This window comes from Propithecus coquereli, unplaced genomic scaffold (genome assembly GCF_000956105.1).
Source record: "Propithecus coquereli isolate 6110/MARCELLA unplaced genomic scaffold, Pcoq_1.0 Scaffold298, whole genome shotgun sequence".
Lineage (NCBI taxonomy): Eukaryota > Metazoa > Chordata > Mammalia > Primates > Indriidae > Propithecus > Propithecus coquereli.
This window is the reverse complement of record NW_012148596.1, coordinates 1,828,836-1,846,991: the sequence shown is the minus strand read 5'-3', so window position 1 is coordinate 1,846,991 and position 18,156 is coordinate 1,828,836.

Genomic DNA, 18,156 nt, shown 5'->3' with positions numbered 1-18,156 from the left:
TTACCTAAAGGAAAAAACGTCATTTTATCAAAAAGACACTTGCACTAGAATGTTTATTGCAGCACAGTTCACAATTGCAAAGATGTGGAATCAACCCAAATGCCCATCATCAATTCATGAGTGGATTAACAAAATGTAGTATACGTATACCATGGAGTACTACCCAGCCATAAAAAATGAATTAATACCTTTTGCAACAATCTGGATGGAACTGGAGACCATTCTCCTAGGTGAAGCATTGCAAGAATGGAAAAACAAAAACCACACGTACTCGCTATTAAATTGGAACTAACTGATCAACACTCATGTGCACAGATGGAGGTAAAACTCAATGGAAATCATGCAGGTGGGTGGGGGGTGGAGGGGATGGGTGAAATCATACCTAACAGGTACAATGTACATTATCTGGGTGATGGGCACACTTATAACTTTGACTCAAGCAGTGCAAAAGCAATCCGTGTAACCAAAACATTTGTACCCCCGTAACATTCTGAAATAAAAAATTAACATTTCTCAAAATGTGTACAATAGAATTCTATGAAACATTTTAAAAATCTCTTTAGAAGGAAGTTATAATATCCAGCATTTTCAAACACATGGAACACTGTTTCCTGTTCCCCCCATACACACACTCTGCTTTCCACCAGCATCTTAAAGGACTTGTGTTCTAAAGACCACTTCTTAGGAAATACCTACACTGAGTGAGTCTCACTGGATAATTTGGGTAAAGGTTTCTTATGCCCAGTGAGGACAGGATGTGGCAATGCTTCTCCTTGCCAGTCTGCCTTGTTATGGCTTAGGTGTGTTTCATTGGCTTGGAAGTTTCACTGGAAAATCAACTCACAAAAGACAGATTAATAAGAGAAAAGGAATACACCTTATTAACAGGAACACAGGGAGAATCACAGAGTGATTATCCAACACCCCCCAATGGGGTACAGAAGCTTATATGCCATCCTGAGGTTACGGAAAGAATGGGGGCTCAGAGCATGGCCAAAAGCAGGTTATGGTGATAGATCAGGTTATAGGGGCAAGACAGGTGATGAGAGGGAGAGGCTAGCAAAGGTGGTCTTGCTATGCAAATGAAAGCACACAGGTAGCGGCCCTCAGAGGGAATAGATAGTGAATGTTTCTTCCAGACCTTAAAGGTGTCAGACTCTCATCTCAGTTAGAATTTCCTAGATCCAGACAAGGGAAGGCCTGGTTGCGTCAGTGCAGATTCTCTGCAGATGCAAATATTCCCCCTATTTCCCTTCCTCCCAAAAGACAGCTTTTCAGGGTTACTTCTGTTTGCTGCCTCTCTTAACGGCCATGTCAAAGTTTGTGAAAGAAATATTTTTATTTTCTTCAGTGCATATTTCAGGGGCTGCGGGAGGTAACACATCCACACACACACCGCTGCTGCCTCCCCCAGCGACACAGCCACGCAATACTCTGCACAGTACCTAACACTGCGCTTGGCTCCAAGAGCTTCTGCTGAACTGGATTAAAAGGATTTGAAGTTTAAAATTCTTCTTAGGTAAAGAAATATCCAATTACTCTATGGGAATTTATGATTTATACTTGGAAGTATTAGTATAGCCTTTAATTATCAAGATAATTTTAATCTAAATGAAAAGAAAATCACATACAGAATGAATCTTTCTTGCAATTTAGAATCTCTATGAGACTAAAAACAGGGAGGGCGACAGGATTCAGAGAGCATGGAAATTCTATCATTTCTGTTGCATCTCCCTGTGAACGCCACCTGCATATTGAGTGAATATAGCTTCTAGATTCCAAAACCTTTTTCCTGCTCAGTCACGTGAGTCCAGGCTACATGGGAAGGTTGTACCATTCCTGAATACAAATGGAATTTGCTTCTTTCCGCTATAGGATTTCTTCTTAGGCTGTATATATTCGGAGAACTTGGGATATTTTGGGAGAGAAACATTTATACCAATGTCAGTTCTCCTCTTGTCACTGTTCAAAGTCATTTCTGCTTTTGAAGCTTCTGAGGACATCATGGTTGTGGATAAGAGGAAAGAATAATACAGCCACAGGGTAGCATTTTAGTGAACCTACTATGTGTCAGAAATGTTCCAGTGTTGTAATGAATCAATGCATAAATTGAAGTTCCTTATATTGTGGTGCTCACAGTCTAGTGGAGAAGACAGATACATACACATGCAGTTGAAATCTTCATTCAAAAAATAGGTATTGAATACTAACCACAGATCAGGAACTGTGCTAAGCACTGAGGAGTGATAATATGTAGCTATATAATAAAGCAGTTCCTACTTCTGATAAATTTAGTGTACACTTGGAGAAAAAGACAGCGAATAATTCACTACATTGCAATTAGTAAGTGCTATAATATAGTTGCTAACTCTGCCCAGAGAATTAGAAACATTTTCTCTCACGGGTATTACTTGTTATGATTTTGGAAGGAGAGGATGAATCCGTTTGGCAAAGAAGACCAAAAAAGACCAAAAAAAGCAGGAAAAGTAGATGCAGGGAATCCTGAGCATGTATCCTTGAGGAGTAGTGTAGAATCCCTCTGGGTTCATGCTCTGTCCATTCTGGGGGGCAGGGAGATTGCCTGATTTCCATAGGAAAGTCTGAGTCCTGCCAAGAGAAAAACCAAATTCTGCCAAAATATTTAAAGAGCTTTATTCAGAGCTGAATATGTGTGTCGTGGTCTGGGGAGCATCATCTCAAGAGGTCCTGAGAAATGCACCTGAGGTGGTGAGGTTACAACTTGGTTTTATACGTTCATGGAGGCGGGAATTATAGGTAAAACCATAAATCAAGGCATACATTGGTTTGGCCCAAAAAGGTGGGACATCTCGAAGCGGAGGTTTACAGATCATGGCTGGGTTTTAGGGATTCTTTAATAGGCACCTGGTTGAAAGAGTTATACTTTTTCTAACAACTTGGAATCACCGGAAAGGAATGCTTGAGTTAAGATAGAAGGTCTGCTATATCATTTGATGCTATTCCAGAGTCAGATTGGAAAGCAAGCCACATTATACCAGGTTAATAAAAAAATAATTTAATGAGATTGTATGGTTTGTAGGGCATGACTCAGCAGGCCTCTTAGAAAGAAATCTGGACAAGAGAAAAAAAAAAGGTCAGAGTTCAGTCTTCAGTCCACTCTCCAGAGGGCCACCAGGACTGATCATGTTCTGCAACTTGCTGATGTGCTTGTCCATCTGCTAAGGTAATCAGCCCGTGCAGCCATCCATCCTGTGCTGCTCTTGCACCCCCAGGCTGTGTTGTTCCCTAACACTCCGCACACTTCTCTCCTTTCAAGCCATTCCACTGCATTCTCTTGAATCTTTGTTCCCTGTTATGCAAGGTCCCTTCTCCTTCGACCTCTCTATTAATGTGCCTTCCATTCGTATCTTCAATCATAACCTCCTCAAATGGCTGTGACTTACAACGACACCCAAAAGCAGCTCAGGGTAAGGAACTGGGGTCCACCTGACTCCTGTTCTCCAATGGCCCCTTTGGACCTCTGCTCTTTCCCCAGTGTGGAAAGATCTCTTGTCTTAATCACCCCACACTTGGTTCATAATAATGGTTAATAGTTACTGAGAAACTATGGCTCAGATTTTAAGTGCTTCACATTACAACGCATGTCACCATTACAATAAGTATTTCTTTTGCTCCACAAACTGTTATTCAAGGCCTTCAACAAAGACTGAGATGGAGATGCAACATCAAAAGCTTGAGGAGAGAAGAAGAGGTATGAAAAGGTAGTGGGCAGTGGGAAAACAACTTATTATAAAACAACTTTAATTTAAAAATATTATAGATTTCCATGTACAGGTATGTGAAGGTAAGTAACTGTTGTTTTTTAAGGATGAAGCTTTGCCAAGAAAGCATTAAATAAAGGAAGGAGAAACTGTTAAGAGAGTTTGGGTATTTGGAAGACATTGTCTAATGCTGGTCCACAAAAATACACTGGCTGAGGGTGGTCAGACTAGAATCCCTTTATGAGTTGTAAGAACTCTTCAGGGTGGGACACCTGAGCAAACCACCTGCAATAATGGGAGGCTGTGGTCAGGTCAGAGGGACGAATTTGCAGCCTTGGAGATTGTTCAGTCTGGTGTTCTCAAGATCTAGCATTTCTTCCCTGGGATTAAGATATACAATGGGAATATGCTAAAGCAGGACTTAATAGCTTAAAATACATTATTATTTATGTATGCACTTATTTATATATCTTATTAGTTAAAATAAACAACTTTTTTTCCTGTGGTCACCAATGGCATTCTTATGGCTAACTCAAATTCACCCTTTAGCATTTTGAAGTCACCTGCCTGCAGTATTTGCGTTATTAACTTCCACCTTTTTGAAATGCTTTCTCCATTTGGATTCTGGGGCCCACACTCTCCTTTATTTATTTTTTAAAATATTGCCTTTGTCTACTTGTTGCTGTGTTTAGAGTATGCTCACGCATGTTCTTCTCTCTGTCATGGAACTACTTTTCTTAGTTTACATATCACTGCGGACACTTTCACCCACTCTCAGGATTTTAAATCTCAGATTCATTTTTCCCAACTCTAACTTCAGGCCTGAACTTCATCCTGAGTTCCAAATGTGAATAAAATCCTCTGTACTTATTTCCAACTAAATACCATACAGAAAGCTCAAAATTCAAATTTCCAAACCTGACTTGGGTCACTCTTCCCACAAATCTGCTTCTATTCTTGTGTTCCTCATTTAAAGAAACTATTCAGGCTATTGTGTGGAGGTTTTAAAACATGTCTCCAAAGTTCTTTGACATTCCTTTCATGGAGAGGTGTGGTCCATGTTCCTTCCTCTTGACTTTGGGAGGGCTTGTGATGGCTTCATCCAATATCAAACTGCTGAAATTACCCTATGAGATTTTTATGATAGAATCGTAAAATCTAATACAACTTCCACCTTATTTTCACTTGGAGCCCTAATCCAAGAGGTAAAAATTCCATCTACTGTGAGGCCACCCAGCTGTGAGGAAGCAAAATCTTATGGAGGGACACATGTAGGCTCCCTAGTTTTCAGTTTTCATCTTCAAATTTTCCCCATGCATCTGCCCGACAAGTGAATGAGCCCAGTTAATTCCAGCTCACAGGTACTGAGCTGCCCCAGCCTTCACTCCTTCCAAGCTGAGGCCTCCCAGAGATGTCACAGAGCAGAAACAGGCCATCCCTGTGAAGCCCTGCTGAATTAGTGACCTTCGGAGTCACAATGAATAATACAATGTACATAATAAAATGGTTGCTGTTTTGAGATTTGAGATGGTTTGTTCTGCAGCAATAATTACTGGAACGGAATTTGGAATCTGGAAGTGGTTGTGGCTACAAGAAAATCCTAAAACATGTGGCGTTGGCTATGGGACCAGGCAGTCGGTGAGACTGCAAGAGCCTCAAGAAAAGTCTAGAAGTTTAAGGAGGCAGTTTTGTCAATACTGTCACCTGTAGTGTCATGGAAATCAGAAACTATACTTAATGAACTGTTGGATTTGCCTAAGATGATTTCAAGGCAGAGTGTTAAAACTTCCAATTGGCTTTTTTAATCTGTGTAAGATAAGATAAAAATAGAGAGATGAGCTAAAAAAGAAACTCAGTTTTCAGCAAAATTTAAAGGAAATAGAAAGGATCCAGCCAGGACTTACTGGCCTCAAAAAATAAGACTATTTTTCCCTAGTGTCTCCCAGAAGAATGTTCTAACACTAAGAAAGGGCCTAGACCAAAGGTCCAATTGAGGGTGTTGCCAGAAAGGGTAAAGACCAAGCCAGGTATGTGATTGTGAACTCTTTTGACAAGACCTCAGAAACATATAAGTTGGTGCCTCATAGATTCTTAAGGAGTTTAAGATCCCTAAATGCTTTTCTGTTTCTTTGAATGTTTAATAGGACATCTATGAATGGCAAGAATATTGTCCTCAGGCAGCCTCAGAAGCAACCCAAGTCAAAGAAGAACTTTCTCAATGCTATTTGCGAATGTGAACTTTGCTCAATAGAGAGTGTTATAAACTGATACACAGGAAGCCTGGAAGGTTTGTAAAGGAATTGTATCAGCTTGAGCTGAAAAGGACAGAGATAGCATAAAATAAAGAGACCTATAGACCCACAACCTTATATGGGGAGAAGTCAGGTTGACAAGGCCACCTCTCAGCTGCAAAAACAAGTTTGTTTGTTTATTTATATAGAAAATACAGGATGACTCAGATGGAAAAACAAATAGTCCTGAGACTGGATCCAAGAATGTCAGGAGAACTGCTCCTCAGCAGTGGGACTGAGCCCTAATCAAGAAACTGGCAACATATGCTTATGGATTTCAGAATTGCTGTGGATCAGAGACTGATGTGTGCCTCCTACTTTTCTCTATTTTGAACAGGAGTTTTTTAGAGAAGTTATTTTATACCGGCATTGTATGTGGGGTATGGGGGAGATGAGACATCATCTCTTTGTTTCATCAGTCTTCAGATCATACCAGAAGGACTGTACTTTAAGAGCCTCATCTGAACTAGACTTAATTTGGATGATCAAAGCGCAGACTTTTTAGCTGATTATGTAATGGGATACGCCATTTCAGGTCTTAGAGGAGGAAGTAGATGTATTTCACATGTGAGAGAAATATAAATATATTTGTAGCCAGAGTTCAAACTTTGGAAGTTTTAAAACATTATCTCTAGAATCTTTGACTCTCTTTGCATTGAGTGGTAGGATCCGTGCACACCTTTCTTGGCACCAGCAGAGCATGGCCGTTGTGATGCTGGAGGACTTTCAGTGCTAGGTCTCAGAAGGTGAAGCTTCCACCTTGCTCACTGCATCATTCGTACTTGGAGCCCTGAGCCACCACGGAGGAAGTACAAATACCTTGAGTCTGCCATGCTGCGAGGGATTCAACCAACGGGGAGACAATGTTGGCAGTCCTAGTCACTGAATTCATCTCACAAGATGCCAGAAGTGTGAGTGAATGAGCCTTTAGTTACTTCTAGTCCCCTAGACTTTGTTACCCCATCTTTCAAGTTTTCACAGATGAAGCCCCAGCCATCATGAGGTTGAGACAAGTCATCCCTGTGATGGGTGCCATTTCTGAATTTCTGATCCACAGAAACCATGAGTTTCTATATAACAATGATTTGTTTGCTATACAATAATGGTAATCAGAATAACACATCAGAAACCTAGAGATTATCTTGAACACACTCTTGTGCACATGCCCCTATCTCAGTTAATACCAAACAGCAATTTCCTACTTCTAAAATATCTCTTTATTTTATCAACTTCTTTCCATCCCATTGCTACCCTGTTGATTCTTACCATCATTATTCTTAGCAAAAGTAATGTTCCCATGAATCGGCTTTCTTTCTGACACGAGACATAATCCTTCTACTCTTTTTTATTATTCTGCAACCCAAGTGATGTTTCTAAAGTAGAAACATAATTGTCATTGCCCCAGCCTGTTTGACTGTCCCACCACCTGAAGCTTTTATAATACAGTGTGGCTCACACGGACCTCCATGAGACAGCCTCCTCTGTGTTCCCAGGCTCTGCCCTCAGTCTTCACGTTATACTCTATACTCCTAGACACAAAGAGCCCATTTAATTTTCTCAAATGCATCTTCCTATTTTCCTCAGTTCTCAGCCTTTTCTCTGGCTGTTCTTCTGGTTTGGCATTCAGCGGCACCCATCTCGCATTGCCTAGCTGACTTCTTCATCAGTTCTCAGCACAGATGTCCACAGCCCCTGGTCTTAGTCCCATCCTGACTTCTAGTCATCTCTCAATGGTTTGACTTTTCTACTAGACTGTAAGCTCCATGAAATTAGAGACTTACTTTCTTTTTCAGGTAGATGAAGAAATAAAACAGAGATAAATAACAAATATCCCCTGAACTGAAGGAGACATCTTTTCTCCAGGCGGAAGAAGAATAAGAATAAATTTAAAATGGATGGGATTAAGAGAAAGAAAGATAAATTTCTGTCTGGAGAATCAAAAATAGCACTTTACAAATAGTTGTATTTAAACTTGGCCTTGATGAATAATAATTGACAAAAACAAAGCCAAAAGAAAGCATTCTCTATTCTCCAGGAGCTCTGGTGATTTTACATAGAGGTCTATAGAAATAAAATCCCTTTCTACCTACCCCAAGCTATTGTATTATCCCTCATTTTCCTTCAGAAACAAAACTCTTGAACACTTTAAAAACAATTTGTAGGTGCTTACAAATGAGATCTTGGCTATTCTTTTTCAGAATTGCTTAATGACAGTAGAGTTGTACCCAACCAGGTCACCAGGGCCTGCTCTCCTCATATTCTAGTAGGTGCCATTATATTAAGGAAGTGCTGAAGGTCATTCTCATCATGGCAACAGAAATCACAACCAGCAATCATCCCACAGTTTGAAGAGCCCTCAAACAGATAAGCTAGAGGTTTAATTTTGGATTTGAACTGATTAGAGCCAGGGTGAATATATCTAAAAGTGTTAGGAGCCCTTTTATAGTGGAATTCGGTGTCGATTATAGAAAATTCCTGCCTCTAGGCAGGCATCATGCATTTCATAGTGGTTTGGGTTTTACAAGGTCTCCTGTCACTCATTTGAATAATTTCAGAAGAGGCTCTTTTTGCCCAGAGGATCTTGTAGAACAGTTTCTTGAGGACAATTCTGAATGAGGCGTCTGTTTCAGAATTCAAGTGCCCCTGATGCCATTGTTGACTCTGGATGTCTTTATTGTTTGTTTTGGCTTAAACAGTAAACATAATCATATAATGCCACTGGGCATAAAATCAAAAGAGTAATGACCCATATGATGAAATATTTTTATTATACATCCATTTATCTATCAATTTACTCACTCATTTATTAAAAAATAATTTATTAAACTTCAAAATGTATTATCAAACAAATAATAGTACTTACCTCACAGGATTGTTGTGAAGATTTAAAAAGTTAATATTTATAAAGGTTTCAGAGCAATGCTTGTCTTAGGATAAATATTATGTAAATATTCAATATTATTTCTAGCATAGTTTGTGTCCAATATATTTTTGTTGAATGAATAAATGAATGAATAGATAAATATTAACATTAATCAAGAAAGGACCAGAATGGTGAAAGAATTTGACCAATCAAACAGGAAGGAAAGCTCACATTTCTTAGAGGTTTTTAAGTGGAGGAGAGATTAGATGCATTTTGTTTGGAAACAAGAGGTGGAAAAAGGATCAGTTAGTAAAAAATATTCTCAGTGCAAGAAAGTGCTTTCTAACTGTGAAGGATGTAAAACATTTGAATAGGTTGCTTTGTGGGTAAGTGAAAATCATGTCCTGGAGGTTTCCACGTCTGTATTGGATTAACACTGTGCACGTGTGGACTGGAGTGGGCAAGGAAGGCCTCTGAGGTCCCTTTCAAATTGAAGTTTTATACATTTTGAGCAATTTTAAGGATATTTAATTCATCTCAATTAGTCGACATTAATTTAAGCTAAAACTTTTTAAGTAAAATAACACAGAATAGCAATATTTAAAGTGAGGTTAGTTATTGTTATCCCAATTCAACCATACTAAGTCTGTATTGATTGAGGCATCAAAACTATTCGCAATGAATCTAGAACATTCCATTCAAATATAATCAAAACAACTGAATATTTCCTATTTTTATTTATGCTACGGAATTAGTTCATGAGCAGACACAGGGAACATTTTTAAAACCTGAATCTCATAATTTTACATACACAAACACACACACACACACACAGGCAAACTCAGGATTCAGTAGAGCCCGGTAGTTCGGAACCCAGGCCTTATTGTTAGAAAGCTCTGGCTCCTCATTCCGTCAGTGCCATATGGTGGGTCAACTCAGGCAAGTAACAGTACTTTACAAGCCTCAGTTCCCTGATGTATTGGGTGAAGATATTATTTCCATGACTGCATTATTCAGACACTACTTAGACAGCAGGACATCAAGACTCCAGGCCCGCTCTGCCACGAACGGGAGGGGGGCTGTTCCGTGAGCCACTCTGTCTTTCTGAGGAGCGTCTGACTTGTCTGTGACGTGGACTTGCTCACAAACCGCGTGCCTGCTTCACAGAGTAAATTTAAGAATCAGAAATAATCGATATTTTAAAAATTATATATAGAGATAAAAATATCTATATTTGTATTTTATGTATTTATATATCCTTAGCTGATAGAGAATATGAAATCTGTGCCAGTTTTATTATAAATTGAAGTGGGATCAGCTAGAATTTGTCGCAAAGCTCCTTCAGCCTCTCATGTGCCCCATCCTCATTCGACAAGAATCTTTCCCATCCCTGTCGTTTCCTAGGGCTGCTGTAACCGATTATCACAAACTTAGTGACTCAAACAAGAGAAAATAATTCTCTCACATTTCTGGAGGCCAGAAGTGCAAAGTCAAGGTTTCGGCAGGGTCGGTTCCTTCTTGGGGCCTCTGAGGGAACATCTGCTCCATGTCTCTCTCCTAGTTTCTGGTGACAGCCGCTAATCCTTGATGTTCTTTGTGACAGCATCACTCTAATCTCTGGGTTGTCACATGGTGTTGTCTCTCTGTGTCTGTGTGTCTCCGTTTTCCTACGAGACATCAGTCATTGGATTAGGGCCCCTGAATCTAGTGGGAACTCATCTCAATGAGTGCAGAGACGCCATTTCTAAATACGGTCACATTCTGAGGTTTATGATGGAAATGAGTTTTGGGAGGACACTATTCAACACGGTATACCATGCATGTCCCCAAAGTCTGTTACACAGACGACTGCAAAGAAAGAGACTCCAGGTCTTAGACATCTTTTAAATATACATAATGGGCTTATTATTTTGCACTGTGATGATTTCTACTCTGTGCCCTATAGTCCATGGCGTATTCTCCAGTGACACTTTGTCTCCCGTGAAGTGGATGCACTAAAGACCCACCACTGGGAAGAGCTGTGTCCTGAGAGGGAAGCGTGTCTGAAAACGTGCACCAGGCAGGTGGGAGCTCGGGCTTCTGCCTGAGTCTAGACGTGGATCTCACCTTGACCATGTTAGGGGTCTGCACTGCCTGTAGCAGCCTGGAAATGGCTGGATCGTACACCCCACACCTTGTAAGCTACACATTGTCAGCTTTCACAGAACTCTGTGTGATTTTGTTGAATATGCTGTTCTTGTCTCAGCTATGCTGTAGAGAATTTGGACAGTGCATATGTTCACACGTCAGCCAGGTCAGGACAGCAAACGTCTGAGCCCTGATCAATAGTGGCAGTAATTTCCAATAGCTTCCCAGGGCAAAGGGAAATGTTTGGAAGAAGAGCTGCAGTTTAAAGGTCTAGTTACTTTTGCTTCCAAATAATTTTTTTTCCTCCACTGAAAATCTCGAAATTCACGAATTTGATTTATTAATGAAGGCTACAATTTTCATTTAAAACATACTCTTTAAGTCAATTGTTTGATGAAGTCACCCACACCTCTATATTTCAGCTCCTCAAAATATAAAACGAATACTATTATCTGCCGCTTGCCAGCAGGATTGAGTGAGGATGTGTTCAGCAAAGGCTTTAAAATAAATTCTGGATTTTTCAAAGCGAAGGTAAGTGCCAGGCCTCTTATTTACTTGCTAAATGTAATTAAGCATTATGTCTTGGGGAAAGTCTGCAAGCTGGTGGTAGATGATTCTTTCTTTTTCAACTACAAAATAAAATAGAAATGATTCTCTATCCATTGCAAGGATTCTCTTCTGGAGGGCGGGATAAGAATTCCTAGAAACATTAATGAGATTTGAGGCAGGAACTATTGATAGTCACATTTGGAAATGTCGAAACAGGGGCCTTTCCTCTGCCTTTCTGCTGAGTCCACTGAAATTGTTCCCTAAGTGACCAGGCTGCACGGGAACCGCCACCACCCAAGGACCTCAGTGCAAGGTCACTCTTAGTTAGAACTCAGTAAAGAGGTGGCTCTAAAAGCACTTTTAGAGGCTTCTTGTTATAGAAAATGAAATGTAGCTTTCCTTGAATGTAACTTAAATTAAATTAGAAAAAAAAACAAGCCTATTTCATTTAGACATTTTTATCCAAAGCATCATCAGAAAAGTGATAGCATGAAGATGTATTGAGACTAGATATTTTAGCATCATTCAGAAAAATATATGCAGTATATATAAAAGTAGTTCTGCCCTACAGTGTAGGGATCCTGAAACTTAGTGGCATGTTATTACAGAAAGAACATCAGGCTGAACTATGCAAATTCTGAGACTGGGACTGTTGCCTGCTTCATGCTCCCTGGCTGGACCTATCTTTTGCCACTGGGGCCATGCTTTCTCGTCTGCAAAATGAAGGGCTTGAACTATAGGCTCTACAAGGTCACTTCCAACCTAAAATTAAATTATATACTCCCAATTTCTTTTACCATCGTCACTACTCTATGGATTTTAATATACGTGCTTCATGTTTTGCATTCTAATTAGAATTATTATTTTACCACTTCAATGTAAGGTAGCATCTTTGCCACAATATATAAGTCAGGACATGCTTGGGGAGGGAAAGGAAATATACATGAGAAGCTTCCCCCGACTCACTCTTGCAATTAAGCTCCACTTCCCATTCCTCAAACCAGGAAGTGGGTGTTTTTCCTGGAACTCCTTCTGTCTGCTCTAGTGCCCAGTGCGAGGTGGTCAGCTGACTTCGAGTGGAAACTGGGAATGTGCTCTCACTGCCCTCCCCAGAACCAAAGTCCCTCACCAAGTGTTACTGCTCATTCACTACACAATGCTCCTTTTTAAAAACAGTCACTTTCAAATGATTTGACTGAGGTTTTCACCCATTCTTCTGTTAAGAGTTCCTGGATGTAAGGCGTGGAGTGTGGACAAGATAATGGGCAGAACTCTCAGAGATCGCCTTCCACCTTTGCCTTCTGACTTGCCAACACCCCACCAGAACAAAAACAGTTAAAAGGAAGCCCCAGTTTGCAAATCTAGCTAATGACAAGAGGTCAAGATCTTTTTAGCTTCTTTTCAACTTGTCCCTTATATTATAGGATTTTTCCAGAAATATCCTGATGCACTTTGCACACTAGGCAACATTCAATCAATATTTTATACTCAGCTAACTATAATAGCATTGGGAATACCAAAAGTTATGTGCCATTTTCCATCTTTTAAAAGATCTATACACCTAGATCTAATACAATGAGATATTGGATTTAATAGAGGCATATGCCAAGTTTACTGGAATATAGTAGAGGGGCACTTCCTTTTGCCGGAGAGGGCGAGAGAGAGCAGTGACTCTTCTTGGGAGATGCCTTCAGATGAATGATGAAGGAAGAGGAGAACTACAAACAGAAACAGCTCCTCTGTAAAATCAAGTGGTTTTTATAACCTCAAATGGAGCTAGAATAATAATAGCTAAATGGGGCAAGGTAAGAAAATGAAATCCACTCCATTCTAGGCTATAAAATAATTCTAACTTTAAAAAGCATTGCCTTTGCCAAGTTTTGTCCTGCTCTAAAATTCATGCCCATGGAATATTAAAATGTATCAAGTTCTATTTTTCAAAAAGCATTTGTTTATTGATCAGATAATTACATTACATAAGTTTGAAGTGCCAAACATGTATAAATAAGCAGGAAGGAGCTGGTGTGTTATTCATTACTGAGTCTAGAGGACTTAATTTTTAACGCTCGCTGCAGTTGTGAAGAATAACTTGTGAGGATTTTTACACATATCGATAGTATCTACCTGTAAGGTTTCTTTCTATTCCCTGAGAAATCTTCAGTTGGCACAGAATCTCTGATCATATAAAAATCTTTAGTCTTGGCCTTGACGATAAGTCCAAGCCCATTAAATGCTTCCCTATACATAGAATGATGACAGATAAAATAAAAACTAGGGACCAGAAAATATTTAAAGTGCAGTTGGCCTGTATACAAATATCCTCTCGACTAAGCTATTGATATAATGAGATAATCACATTAAAACGGTCATTTTTTTGTCATTCAAACAAAAAGAAAAACATTTACGCCCTGAACGTATGCTAATGTACACGCAGATGCAGTAGCCAATGTGGTAGAATGATGAGGAATGTGAGCTCAGAGCCACACTGGCTGAGCTCCAATTCCCACTCTGCCACCGACCAGCTCTGTGGCCATGGGTAAACTACTCAATCTCCCCGCATGTCCTTCTTTCACATTTGTAAAATATGGCTACTAACAGTACCAATTTCCCAAGGTTATTATGAGGATCGAGGAAGTGAATGTATAATAAGCATTCAGTACCCGACAAATGCAAAGTGCTGCACAGGTTAGTTACTAGTGTCATGCACATATCAATCATACAGAAGTTATCTCTTAAAAGGTTACCATTAATTGAGCATTTCTTGGTTTTAGGAAAGATACCACGGACTGGACATTTTTTTTGCTTATATGTAGAAAGTTGAGTTCCAAAGAGGTAAATATATTAAGGGTGATAGAACTAGTAAATGACAGAACTAGGGTTAAAACCATAAGGCACACATCCAATGAGAGTGAATGAGACACCCACTTCGAGCCAAGCCTTCTGCCTGGAGTTCAAATAAAAAGATAAGGTGGGGCCCAATCTCTGAGAAGCTCAGAGTCTGTTGGAAGAGACCCAGACAGAGGCAGTGCTATTAGATATAACCTGAAGCATGTTAATCTCACCCATGACTGTAATCATCACCTCAGTAGAATGATTCCAAAATTTATATTTTTGTCTTGAGTTTCCATCTTTTACTGTAGATTCAAATTTTCATCTGCCCATAAGACCAACCTGAATATTTCACTGCTTTCAACAAATCTTAAATATAATTAACCTATTTATTTTTCCCCATGAATATATTTATTCCTATACTGTCTTCTTAACTGGAGGCAAATCTTGAAGTAATATTTTTTTATTCATCTTTCTTTTTTTGCCCTGAAATTGATTGGTAAAATTATCAGTTAAAGCAACAATAGCATTTTCAGTAGTATCAAAAATACAGCATACTTGAGGATTAATCTGGCAAAATATCTGCTAGATATAATATGTACACTGAAGACAAAACATTACTGAGAAAAATTAAAGAATACATAAATAAGTGGAGAATTTCAATCTTAACAATATTTAGTCTCTTGGCCTTAGAATAGGGATGTCTCTCCAGCTCAGCAGTTTCTTAAAAAGTTCAAAGTGTATTTTTACTATATAATCCAGCTGTCTTCTCATATGTATTTACCCAAGAGAAATGTAAGTTTGCCCCTAAGGGGCAGTAACCTTCCCATGCCTCCTGCTTGGGTTACTTGGGTTACCAGAACCTCCACGGATCCAGGTGAATCAGATGCAGGTGCTTGTGCCTCTGCACCTCCCGTCTCAGCAAGCTCAGTGGCCATCTCCCCCAGGAAGGCTATTAGAAAGTGAAGAGAGGGTAGCAAATGACTCTAAAGACACAGGAAAGACCTGAGCCACTACTAGGGCTGATGTACCCATGAGAGAGGCAAGCAGGCAAGAACCAGGGTAGCAGGGTTGAGGGGATGTGGGCTGGCATGCAAAAGGTGTCCACTAAACTTTGCGATCTTCCCTCTCGTTCATGTTCCATCAGGCCAGGCACAGAGTTCTGTTTAAGAGCTCAGGCTTCGGCGACAGACATGCTTGAGTTCAGAGTCCAGCTCTGATGCTTATTAGCTGTGTGCCCCCTGGCAAGTAACTGATCTCTCAGCTTCCTCATCTGTGAAAGGAGGACCACACCTTCTGCAGCGAGTTCATCTGAAGGTGGAAGGGAAGTGTGTTGCAAAGCATTTAGCACAGTTCCTAACACACAGAAAGTGGCTCATAAAGAGTCACTGTTGCTGTTGCTATCCATCCAGATTCTGTCCATCTCGCTGCCGTTTTGCCTGCGGATGCCGTCACCGACTCTCTCCTAAATTATTGCAACCACCTTTACATAGGCTTTCCTGATGGTGGGTTTTTCTCTCGAGGGCATCCTCTCCAGGCTGTCAGAGCAATCTTTTTAAAATGAAAATCTGATCTGCAACTTCCTTACTATTCAACACACTTCGTGAGGATGAGGAGTGTGTCTTGTTTAGCATCATATTTTTATTTTCTATGCTTAGTGCAATGTCTAATGAATAATAGGTAAACAAGTTTGGGGATAGACACATGAATGAACAAAGACAGGGAGGAGGGATTGGCTGGGACAGATGGAAAGGAGGGTTGGAGGCATTCCGGACACAGAGATGTCACCAGATTTAGCACCTGAGTCCTTTCTGAATCTTTTTATATCTTATTTTTTAAATGATTCTTTATCTTGCATTCATGAGGAGATCCTCCTATCTGTGGGTAAAGGTTTGTTAAAGAAGCAATTATGGAACAATCGATAGCAAATATTTAAAAGATGGAAAAGCATATGTCGGGGTGGCTGAAGAGGGGCTAGGGAGAGGTGGCGGGGGGAGGGTAGGTCATTCTAGCAAAAGGATCAGCTTATGCCAAGGCATGATGGCCTGAAATAAGCTGATGAATTATAGGATCTAGAAAGGAGGATAGGAAGCCAAAAACATTGAACAGCCCAGCCATATTTGGAAACCCTAAGGAGTCTATATCAGGGCAGGTATAGATGACACATAGTGGATGTCGCTTGGCCTACGGTCACCATAGCCTCATGTCACATGTGCTACCAAAAGTCTCTTGCTCTGTGTCTACCATTTCCTAGAATGCACGTTAAGTAACTTGGCATGTTTCAGTGTGTCTTCTGTCCAGCACTGGCTATAAAACGAATGTGAAGCACACATTTATGTAGGACTGGGCTCTAGAATTTTCCCATCATAACAATGAATCCCCAAAATGCTCTAAAGTGTAACGATTGCTATCGGCATTTTGCAGAGGTCAAAACAGAGAATGAGAGAGTTCAAATAAATATTTTTAAGTCCTACAGAAATAATAGAGAGCTAGATTTTAAACTCAGTTCTTCTGCCCTTTTCATTATACTTCGATATGTTGGACATAGTCCAAAATTAAAAATTATAATTAAACAAAATATAATAATTTAAGGTGTTTCACTAAATAGCATTTTATTATTCTACTTTGGAAAAAGAAATAAGATGTTATTTGGGAGGTGGAAAAACACCTATGTACTCAGGAACTTCTACCTCATGTCCAACAATGATGTAGGCAAGAAAGATGGAACATAATATATACACTCAGCTGTGCAGCCTAGGAAGTATGTAAACCTTTAACCAAATTTGTGAGTGCAATGACATTTTAAAATATTTTAATTCTCATGGCACCAGGTAGAGTCAATTACTCTCTGGCCTATTTCTGAGTATTTCGCTTATCAACTACCACATCAGACAAGATGCATCAGACCCATCCTTAGAGTTCCTGATGTAGATACTATCACCCCATTTTGCAGATGATGAATAAAACTTCATGGAATTTCAGGTTTTCCAAGGTCATGCCACTAAATAACAAGATCAAGACTAAAACCTAGGCATGTCAAACTCCAGATCTGTCCTTTCCCCTCACTAGACCAGGTAGTTTTCCTGCCCACTTCAAATATTGTTTATAGACATCGGGTCACCCACGAAATCCCTTGTGAGACCCCATTGTCATATGCAGCCCCCAAAATCTTGCACTTTAAAAGCAAACAGAACTGTATCAGATATAAGTTCAAGGTAAATTCAATCTACGGAACATCACAGATTCCAAATGTGTTCTAATTCTACCTGACATCCCTTTTTATCCCATAAAAAAAATGTGCTGAGATTCTAAAACTTCTGAATTTCCTATTTGACATTTTAAATATTCCAGCTGCTCTTCTAACAACCGTGTCTCATGAGTACCCAATCATAACCTAGGAAAGTGGGACCAGATGCCCTGCCAAGTGCTTACAGTTTAATAGTAAATAAATGAGTCCCTGGTAGTTTTCTTATAGCTAACTGGGGAGCCCGTTCCCAGCTGCTGGGCCCACTAACAGCTGAGTAAATACATTGCTAAAAGCTGCATCCAGAGAATCACCATTCAGTGCCCACAGCCCTGGATATACTAGGACTGCTGTTGTTTATCCATTAGCAGGTGGGAAATTACCAAAGTGCTCACTACTAAATCCCCTACTAAGTTGTCTGTAAAAAGGATTGTTTTATTTATTGAACTGGGAAATTACAGCCAGGACCCTGTTGATATAGACAACAGTAAATTAAAATCTTGGAGTTGGACC